Raw genomic sequence first — 12252 nt, forward strand, 5'->3', positions numbered from 1 at the left:
TAGAAATAGTCGACCAAATTTTTTCAAAGCTACTGGTAAAGACAAACGTTCTGGTGGAGACCGCAAGTCTTCCCAACCCAACACGGGGAACACTTGGCAAGGACACAATAATGCAAACATACCGAATCATTCTCTCAGTTGCTACATATGTAATAGGGCACATCAAGCTAAGGAATGTTCGAATAAATCGGTCTTATATGCCTTTCAGGCCTCTTTAGCCTCCGACTCAGATGGCAAGTTGCGTCAATCAGAAAGGAAAGTTGATCAAGCAGAGGAAGTTGAGAATCCTAGAGTAGGGGTCATGAGATTCTTGTCATCACTTCAAAAGAAAGTGGGGGATACAAGTAGACGTGCGAAATGAGGTCTAACGTATGTTGACACCTGGGTCAACCCGGAGCAAGCAAAAAGCATTGTGGTTGACTCTGGTGCAACTCACAATTTCAAAATGGTGGCAGAAGCCAGATGACTGAACCTTCATTGGAGGAAGGATACAGAAAAAATGAAGGTCGTGAATTCTATAGCTTTACCCGTCGTCGGACTAGTGAAACAAACAGTAATATAGTTTGGAGGATGAAGCAATCTCGTAGACTTCGTGGTTGTAGGTATGGATGACTTTGATATAGTACTCGAAATGGAATTCCTCCTTGAACATCAGGTGATCCTAATGCCTCTAGAAATTTGTCTAGTGATTAGGTCTGCCCCCACCGTTGTTCAGACAGACCTTCGCCAACCCAAGAAGTTGAGAATGATCTTGGTCATGCAACTAAGAGAAGGCCTCACTCGAGATGAAACAACGTTCAAGGCCATTCCACTTGAGCCTTCAGATAGACTAGGGGAGATAGTTCGTAAAGACACAAGGTGTGTCGTAGAGAAGTATTGCGATGGGATGCTTGATAGTTTGCCAAAGTCAAAATCGCCTATGAAGAAGAAACACTTGCCATGGTACACTGTTTGTATCCTTTTTCGAGTATCGAAGAAAAGAGTTATATGGTGTTTGAAGAAGAAACACTTGCCATGGTACACTGCCTGAGGGATTGGAGACTATATTCAAGGGCATCCACTTATGTTGGAGAGACGAACAACATTGTTACCGGCCACTTCAGTACTCGGCCGAAACTGACTTCGAATCAAGCAATGTGGTAGAAAGACCTGCACAAACTTGATTTTGGGTCAAAACATAGGAAAAGAGCGAGTAACCGAGTATCGATGCACTTAGTCAGAAAAATAATCATGTGATTTAGTGCATCTTGGCTCATGTACAAGCATGTCAAATTGATGGTCCAATACAGGACACGTCGAGAGAATCCTTGCAAAAAAACTTTGTCGCTCAAAATGGTTTAATTTTTGCTAAGACCTGTAAGATAGAACAAAATAATCAGGTTCAGTTGCTGAAGGTAACCCAATTTTGTGTTAACGCTCTGATGTGTTCATCAACTGAGAGAAGCCCGTTGGAGATTGTTTGCGACTGACAACATATAGTGTCACGCCTTGTTGATCCTTCCTATGCTAAGAAGGATCCTTAGGCTTGCAACTTTACCAATAAGTGGAAGTGGAAATCAGACATCGCTCGGGCCTATCTAGAGGAAGCCTCAAAGTGGTTGAAAAGGTGCGCATGTAAGAATCATCGCCTCTAGGACTTTCGTGTGGGAGATCAAGTCCTCGTTAAACTATGGCCTAAATAGACTCGATTATGAAGATACAAAGATCATCACCTCGTTAGAAGATACGAGGGACTAACAGAAGTGGAAGAAGTCCTTGCTGAGAGAGCAAGAAAAGGTAGAAGACCCACGACGAGGATACATGAATTCCTAGCGAAGTGGAAGAACCTTCCCGTGGAAGAAATAAGTTGGAGACATACCGAAGACCTTGAAGCGTTAAACTAGAAGATCGAAGAATTCTAGCTTTGCCAGTTGATAAGGACGTTAACTATTTAAGTGGGAGAGAATGTCATGGTCATACTTGTCTCGGGTGTTGTTTGTCTATGGTCATATGCCCAAATACTCCTGATTTATCTTATCTTTATGTCTTATATTTAGTTTAGTTAGTTGCTTTTCTTTTTAAGTCATAAAGCTTGGGTGTGACGTTTCAGAATTTTCATATGAAAGTCTACCAGAGCTGAAAATACTTAAAATATACTATATGGGAGACATAGTTGAAATACTTAGTTGAATCCCTACCTAAGCATTGTCACACTCTTTGCAAGAAAATATTTTCCCTTACAACTGACAGTCTACAATGTATATTGTAACGCTTATTTCAATGAATTTCTTTCTGACTCACATTTTCTAAAATATTTTCTCAAGATTGTGATGGAAGGTTGATTCATATCGCAAGTTTGTCCACAATTTTTGGATTTCAATCGGTTGACTTGTTCATCGAGTTCGAACAAGTGCCACACAATCGCCCATCCTGAATTTAAAAGCCTACGATTGTGACACTTAGCAGCCATCCAACAAAAGAGCGTGGTGAATGCTTAAGTTTGAGAAAGAGTACAAATAAATTATTCAGAGGGCTTCTGCGAGATAAACGGGCAATATGAGTATCGTGTATGATTTTGAGAAAAGTAAAGTTATTAAACGCCTAGTGAAAGAAGAAATCAACTTTTGGCTATGAATTACATGATTTTCTTTCTTAATGGCATAATTTGAATAAGTATTTCTTTTATTATATTGTTGGATGAATTTAGGCAAAAAGAGATCCCACTCACTAGACATTTTGTCTAACCTTTCAATTGTTTTGATTTGCCTTTCCCCCCTTCAGGTACCAAAGAACATCCAACTTTTGTCATGCCATCTTAATCGCCTGACGTGTTATCCTTAAATCACATCATCTATTTTGGTAATGACCGCTCTCTTCTCACAAGTATTTAGAAGCTAGGCGAGATAGTTAAAGAGTTTGGGTTTAATTAAATAGTAAAGTCTCTATTGTATTAACAAAGAACTTATATCCATGTATTCCACTTTTATTATTAATGAAAGAATCGCATTTTAGTGGTATTCTTATTTGCATTATCTCTCTTTTATCTTGTCCTTTTAATTTGTTCGTTTACTAGGCGATCTACGTAATATCTTGTAGTAAGAGTTAGGTAGAAAGCTTAGGCGTACACCCTCACTTAATCGCATCAAATGGGTTTGATGTTGGGGTGTGACATACACTTTTCTATTTAAAATAATACGTACGTAAGCAGTGACACATATATTTCTTATTATTTCTTATCATGTATGACCAAAATTGCAGTACATTAATTATGGTTGTTTTTTTCAACGATTCCTTTCAATGCATATTTATTTCATGTTGTTAATTTTGTTTCTTAAATGGTGAATTATAGTATACAGTTAGTCAAGTATATATATAATCCACGTCCTTTCACTTTCCTATTTAAATAGTATTGTAGAGTGATTATTATGTACCCTTGCATATTTAAAATAATACATAAGCAATAACACATATATTTCTATTATTTCTTATCAAGTATGGTCAAATGTCTTCAATATACAGAGTATATCCCAACAAATTTTGTATATAACCATAAACCCTTACTTGCTTATCGGAACTTTTCGCCAAAATAGGGTCAAAGTCAACTATTCTAGCCCTTTATCGAAAATTGTCTTCTCTATCCTGTAAATTTACACGAAAAATGGAAGAATGATGTTTTTGTAGATTTTTTAATGAAGAAGACCGTTGTTTGGAAGTTTCTTCAACAAGGGAAGTTTTTCCAAAATTTGACTGTAGTTTTCTCGAAACCATTCCCATGTTTCCACGTTTTTGTTTCCTTATGCCTTGGTCTACTTTCTTATTTGATTTTTCTATTTTTTAATATATTATTAGTAATAAAGGTGGGTAGTTTGGTCAATTGGGCTCTACATTTGTAAAATATTGAAACCCATTAGAACATTTATGAGAAAATGGAAAATTGTGATTGATGGCCATTTTAGGAATAATAATTAAGGATGTAACAACATTTTAAAAAAATTACAAATATAGAAAAACTATTGCTAATAGAGCTGTATCGCTGATAGACTCATATGATCTGTCAGTGATAGACCAATATTTGCAACATCGTTTATAAATATTGGTTTATCGGTGATAAACTTCTATCGTAATTGATAGAACTTTGACAAATTTTGCTATATTTACAAAATTTTTAAAATGTTGCTATATACTTAATTATTTTGAATCTAATTGCTAAATTTGCAACTATCTCTATGAAAAATTTGACAACATTGAGTCCAACTTGTAAATAAGGTATCCCTATTTAGGCTATAGTAGTCAAAACCCTTATTTTTTGAACTCTAAAGTTTGAGTTTTGTTACAATTACACCCTTTAAAGTTTGAACTTGATCGATTAGCCCATATGGTTTATTCTGTGTTGCAATTAAGCTCTTTCTGTTATTTGATGTCCAATTAAAAGAGAGGAAACAAGCCAATTCTCGTAAATGTAAAAGAAATAATGAAAAAATGGAAATCCCTAAACAATGTCTAACATTCTCCCTTCATCCACCATCTCGATCTCATCTTTATGTCTTTGCTTTTTCCAACATTTTCTTCCTCTTTAAACCCACTATCTTCTCTTATCCTTCTTACATGCCCTTCTTCAAAATCCCCAAGATTTTCGCTAACTACATTACAATATCCATTTTTCTACCCCTATTTCTAATTCGATTATTGTAAATTCAATATTTAGGGTTGAGGAGCAAAAAGCAGCAATACATATAATCAAAGAACAATGCTTTTGTCTCACATCGAAAAATTTAGCCATACCAAAAAGGTATAAATACCAAAGCATGCTAGTCGTGAGATAAAGTGTGTTGGTGGTGATAGTATAACTTTGTCACCACACGAGTGTCGTTGCTGTTGTCGTTCATCTGGTAGGATGAGTGGGCAGGTAAGGGTAAGGGATAAAACACATTTTTCTCATTAGATCTAATTATCTGCGTATCAATTAGACTTCGGTCTTGGTGTAATTGCTTTCAGGGCAGTGATTCGACATGATACAACAATTCCTTTCGACATCCATTTACAACAATTTGATTTTGATCAAGAATACTAAGGTTTCTTCCCGATCTATTCAAAACTTGAACTACTTGATGGAGTAAACTATTGTCGCTTATCTAAAAATTTGCTATCTTTTTCAAGCAGCTGGAGGTTGATTATGTGGTTACCATATAACCATCACTTAGTACAGAAAAGGAAACTACCATCTCTGATCTAGAATCATCCAAGGGACCTTTTGATGCTTTTGATCAATTGAAGTAGTCTCTTACAATCGATCCTGAGAAATATGAGAAGCACAAGAAGACAGTTCGTGGGTATTTGTTGAATCATATGACAGATGCAATGTTCGATTTGTTCAGTTCGTGGGTATTTGTTGAATCATATGACATATGCAATGTTCGATTTGTTCGTTGTCCAAAAATCTGCAAAAGTAATTTGGGTACATTGGAATCATGGTATAGTGGAGATGATTCAAGCTGCAAGAAGTATGTTGTTGAAAAATGGCTATAATTCATATGATGGATGAAAAACTTATGGTGGAACAGATTCATGAGTACGAAAACTTGATGGTAAATGTTTTATCCAAGGGAATGATGATGTGTGAGATACTTCAAGCAGATGTACTACTCGAGGAATTTCCCCCATCATGGAATAACTACCGAACCATTTGAAAATAAAAAGAAGGATTTGAAACTTGAGAAGTTGAAAAGTCATGTGCACAGAAGAAACAAGCAAGCTAAAAGATAAGCTAATTTCTGACAGTACAAATTCAGTTAATGCTAACTTAGTTGAATCTTCTCCTGTTAACTAATTAAATCTTCTGTTGCTAACAAAGTCTTGTTTTCCTACACGTCAATTCACATATATATCTTACCTTAGCTAAGAAAAGAATTATCAAAACTTTTACTTTCATATGTTTACTTATTAACTCTCGTTGTAGCAATCATTTGTAGGAGATGGTTGGAAGGACAATGCTTTTGTCTTTCATTGGAGAATTTAGCAATGCCAAGAGGGTATAAATACCAAGGCATGCTAGTTGTGAGATTAAAGCATGTTGATGGTTATAGCATAACTTTGTCGAAAAGAAATAACTCTTTGTTAACTATTAGTTTAATTTTACGACTCTTATTTTAGAAATTAAACATTTTTTTGTATTTATTAAACCTAAGTCGGTCAATTCTCTTCTTGATGAGATATGATTATTGAATACTTAGATTAGTCTCCCTCGGTTTCTTTGGAAATCCATTTACAACCCTTGTTAGTTTGATTCATTGAGTGTTTTGAAGTTTTGGTTATGTGATGTTTTGATAATTTATTGGGTGAAGATTAATGAAGTATTTGAAGTGTGATATAGTCCTCATGTTATTTATTTTGGATGTGAAGGCAGATCTTCCAAATTGAAGTGCTTGCTATATCTCTCTGTCTCAGTCATCTGCTTTCCAATTTTTATTCTTGGTGTAACTATTAATTGTATGTTAAACATAGTGGTAGTATTATTTATTTAGAATAATCTAAATTTAGATGGATAAGAAGAAATTTGCTTTAAATAGCTTGAGAAATTTGTTGTGCTTGGTAAGGAGGTAGTGCAATAGTTCCACTTTGACTTGTGTGTTTGTGCCACTTTCTTTACCAATCCTCCATTGCTATTCTTTTTGTTAATTTTGTTAATTTATTTTCGATTGATACCTTGTGTGTGATTTATTTAGAAGTCCATTCTAATTTGAATAAAATTTTGTTTTGTCTACACCCTTCATTAATATCTTGTCATATAAGATCAACTATTGAAATTTCAACAAAAATTAGTTATTTGTTGTAAAACTGAGCCACATCAACGAGAGAAATATAATATTAAAATTAATAAATAATAAAATTCAAAATTCAAATTTATTTACTTTCTCCAAATTTTATAGATTTTTTATCTTCTAAAACTCATCAAATGCCACTATTTATAGACAAATTTAAAATGGAATACAAATATTTAAGACACATGACATAGATGTTGAATGTAAGAGTGAATTACACTTTCTATATGGACACTAAATATAATGAATATCTATTTTATTATTATTTATAACATTATTGATATTTTTGTTTATTTAGTAAGTTGGTAGTGGTACAAATGTATCATAACGGTAGTTTATATGTATATGTATGTATTTTTTTTGTAGAATGTATAGTTTGTAATTTAAATACTAAATAACTAACTAAGTTTAATTTAATATAAAAAATATTACATAAATCATTTTGGTAGAATGCATAAGATGTAATTTGTTTCACTACAAGTTTGTTTTAGGTGACAATAAGAAAGAGATGCGTAGTTTTTGCTTTGGGCAGGCCACTCCTGTACGTGTATATATATATAGAAACAATCAATATATTACTAATAATGGTCGTAGTTAGTTCAATGGTTTTTTTATTTCTCGACCCCCTTTCGTCTCAAGTTCAAATTTCATCTTATGCACGTCAAAATTTTAAATTACCTTTTTCAAGGTCGCCAAATTTGGATGATTATGTGTTTTGTTTTTAAGTTTTAAAAATGTACATTTTTAGTTCTCAAGTTTATAAACCGACTTATTTGGTCCGCGAGTTTTCAAATTATACATTTTTTGTAATACCCTAGGTCTAGGATATATTTGGAATTCAAATTTGACAACCAAGGATCCCGGTAGCCCCCTGCGGCCTAACAACATCATCCTTACTTGTTTTCAAGGTTTATTAGAATGAAAATTATCTTCACAAACCAACACGGGTTCTTTCAGCATGTTTTGTCCTCATTCACATGCATCCTACAAAAAATTCCAAAAGGACATCATTCAACATAGAATTGTTTAAAGTTAAGCACTTAACCATCGAAAAAGAAGATGCACCTTGTTGGTATATATAGATAGTGACTTTCATTTCTTTTAAGCATTTCTTAATCATACTTTCATGTCCTCAAAATTCTTCTCTTATTCGAATGTGATCTCAGTTTTATTTATGTACTCCCTCCTTCAAGGCGTTAAATTCTTGGATAATAGTAAAAAAAAATCAAGTGGGTGATTGTTAAATGAAAATTTTGATTAAGCAAATATTTATTATTATTTTATTCAAAACATGCATTCCCACGTTGCTAACATAGTATCATTTATAAACTCATACATCCATTCATGGGTTTGGACCCTAAGACCACCCAAGTTTTGGAAGGTGTGAGAAGATAGGTAAAAGTAGATTTGTCGATATCTCCATGCGTGTGTCGTGGCCGCCGGTCGGATGAGGGGAGGAGATGGAATAAAATTATATATACATATATATATATATATATTATATATATATATATATATATATATATATATATATTTGATAAACTATTTACTTAAATTAAAAACTTTTGGTAAAATTAAACTTTACAAGAACGAAACCATTTCAAAATAAATAGTATTTATTTCAATTGGTTTGTTCCTTTGGCATTAATAATGTGACCATCAGGCTCTCCATGCTTAATATATATATTAGTCTCATTCCTCAGTTCAACACATAGAACACAGAAAACATACCCAACACATTTTGTTCTCTTTTAAAATTCTCTTTTTCTATACCGAATAATATAGTGTCTGTTTTGAGTGTTGTGAATTCATCTGAGTTCTGGTGCAAAACTAATTCAAGAACGATGTTGTTTTATCTTTGGAATAACAAAATGATCAAAACTATTTTGCACAAAGGAGTAGGGCCGTGAAACGTTTTAAAGAGAGCAAGATCCAAGACTCGGCCATCTTCTAACCAGTTTCTGTTTTTGGAGTTTACGTTTTGCGTTTTGACTAGACGTTTTACCATTAGGTGTTTTGACCAATTGCCGTTTTGATCAATTGGTGAGGTGTTCACTTGGCGATTTAAACATTACACAAGCTAGCCAAAAAAGGGATTCTAACTAGGCGAGATACTAACACACTATACAAGATACAAGGTGTTAAGACTACTCATCACTCCTTAGCGAATTGCAACAGCGTTGGAGACTAAAAAGATAATTTTTTTTCTCCTTTATCATGATAAATGATAATAGCACTAAATAAAATAGAGACTAAATAACGTGTCAAATAAATATCACTTCATGATACTGTGTTAAATAATGAGAAAGAAAATACATAAATACTCTCACGCTATAGAAAGTTTGAAGCACATCTACTTTCTACCTATGATTTGACAAAATAAAATATATGATATGATTGTATACTAACAAAAGTAGAGTTATTGTCTTAAAGAGAAAGCTATTGTTACAAATGGGCTGGTTCCCTGTTTGCACAATGCATTATAAAACACCATTTAGGTCTCCCTCTCAACTTTTTTTTTTTTTAAATAAAAAAGTTTGTAAAAATGGCAAGAAAAAAAGATCCGATAAATCAAGTTTACTTTATCGTCGTTTGATCGCCTCTCGATACATTTAAAAATTAGTGTTGTTAGGCATACTATTAATACACATACACTCACGTCCAGTCCTATTTTAAGAATTTATTAGATGATATTTAATAAATAGTCAATTGTTATGGATTGACCTAATGATAAAAACTAAGACATAATAGTCTCAATAACTAACTAAGGAGAATATAATACTCTTGTTGAATGAGCATACCCTGCAACTTTGATACAACGTTGTTTAATACTAACAAAATCTATAGTATCATAAATAAATAATAATAATGGTAAGATGTCCATGCATAATGTCATGTGTCTTATTCTTATACATATTTGTTGTCTAAATAAGGTCACCTCCTTCATTCATGTGTCAAGTAATCATACATCTTTAACATTCAATAATGGAACATTTTATTTGTTAAAGTGTATAAATAGTGATGTTCGTGGGTTTAAGAATGGAAGTAATAATGGGTGAGAAATATGAATAAAGCCTTCTTTCAATTCCTTCCTATACTTTATTTCCTAATATATACCCGAGGTGATGGTTTAGTTACTCAAATATACAAACATATATATAGGATATTAATAGGATTAGTACATAAAAATTATTTACACTTTTTAATTCAAAGCAAGGTTGGCGGCAACAGCATATTGGATGGCTTGAAAAATGGTTACAATATTATATATTCAAAATTCAAATTCATGTGGGGTTTGCTTATTGCAATTTCAACAAACCAATTATAAATAGGACCCAACCTTTTCACTACATTTCCTTTCTTTCTTTTTTCCTTTGCAAACTTTCAATTTGATTCTCATCCAAATATTGTTTTAGATAACAAAATTAAATTCTTTTTCTTCACTTTATTTGAAAACATGATTGGTTTTAATTGTGAATTTAAAAATGTATCATATATTCTATGTTAACAATTTTGAAAATGAAATTTTTTTAAAAAAAAATTCTGATTTTTTTTAATTGTTCTTAAAATATATGTATGCCAAATATATTTTAATTGTTTTTCTTGTATTTTTATTTTTTTTAAAATAATATTGTCCCATACCTTTTATTTTACAAATTATTTAATTTATTGACTCTTCCCATCCTCACATGCCCATTTGGCTTCTTCTTTTCCATAAACCAAATTCAAATATTTCAACCACCTCATGTCATGGTTTGAAAATAGAAAACAAAGAGGTTGTGTTTGTTTTTGTTTCTATGTAAAATTTCAATTTGTACATTTGAATTTTAGAATTTATTTCAACCCTAAACTAATAATTATAATTATATCAATTTAAATTTTGAATTTTAGGATTTGTATCAATTTTAACTCCTAACTAACACTTGTATCAATCTAGATTCTGAAATTTTACAAGGATATCAATTTACACTATAAGAAACTTTGGATCTTCTGACGTTGTTTTTGTTGCAAAACAAAGATTGACAATTTTAGTTGTACCTTATCGAACCACTGTCTTGAAAGCAAAATTTTGACGTGAGCTAAGTGCTAAATCGCTTATGTCGGTTGTTCCCCAAGGTTAACATAACTTTTCCAACTCAAGCGTGCACTCACTGGATTAAGAATGGAATCAAAGGAAAGATTGCTTAGAGGAAGTAGGATTTTTTTTGGCAAGAAGAAGAACTCCACACAAAATCTTTTCTTTACCAAATATATATAAAGAATAATCATTAGAATTGTAAAATAAAATAAATAATAATTATTATTAATTTCCAATTGAAACATCAATTATAAAACAATACAATGATGGTCATTCTCAACAGTTTTACCCTATCGGGAGTTAGGGCCTCTCTCGATGAACAAACTGAGGCATCGAAAGAGTTTATGCATCGAGAGAGGCAAGAACTTTTTACACTTAAAGTAAAGCATTTAAGAATTCTTGGATATATCCTGACCCTTTAACTAAAGCGTCAGTAGTTAGCTTTTAAAAAGCCCTGACTCTTCACAGATCTATGAAGAAGGGTAAAGAGATGGGTAGAAATGGAGTTTGCTAGGGTTGCTCATACCTCTTGTTGTCAAGGCTTGTGATAAATTGTAGAAATACAAGTTAATTATTGTAGTCTTTTATGTAAAAGAATGAGGTTTAAACACATGATAATAGAAGGAAACGAATGAAAAGTAGGCGATTTGGCTAACTTATGAATACCATAGAGTGAAAGAGCCTTATCCCTGTTTTACCAAATTTTAGTGATTAAATCGCGCTTTATAGGTAAAAAAGTGAAGCTCGGCGATTCAACGTATAGGTGAGAAGAAGTATCCGACTAAGATGTCCAGTGATGACAACTAGGCGTGTAGATGCACTAGCAAACAAAATTGGTTGACACGAAAGTTGAAAAAGTACAAGAGGTCAGTTTGTGAAGTGCCATTGTAGCTTTTAAGAGCATTATGGCGTGTGGTCTCTTGTCAACGTCAACTTTTGCCTATAAATAGAGTCTCTCACTTCATAGTAAGGGGTGCGTAATTTTGGTTGGAGAGCAAACTCAACCATCGTCCATCCTCTGTTTTCCTAAGTTTCTAGGTGAGAGCTTGGAACAAAAAGAGAGAGATTCTTTCCCTCAATTTCCCCCTTCAGAACTAGACAAAAATCAAAGTCAAGGAGGATGAGAAATCATAGAGGCATATTCCATTCTTCTTCCTTTCATTTCATTTTTATATTGTACTATATAATATTATGTATCCAATGATTGCAAGGCCTAAAGTTATGTTATTTGATAAATTGCATTTTACTTTTCATTCATCCATATTATTCTTCATTCTTTCCTTTGTAATGTTTAATTAGCTTAAGTTGATAAAATGTAATTCAATGATTAAAGGGTCATCATATTTGCATCCTAAGTTGTTTTCTTGAGTTGAGTAT

Source organism: Cucumis sativus, chromosome 1 (genome assembly GCF_000004075.3).
Source record: "Cucumis sativus cultivar 9930 chromosome 1, Cucumber_9930_V3, whole genome shotgun sequence".
NCBI classification, from domain to species: domain Eukaryota; kingdom Viridiplantae; phylum Streptophyta; class Magnoliopsida; order Cucurbitales; family Cucurbitaceae; genus Cucumis; species Cucumis sativus.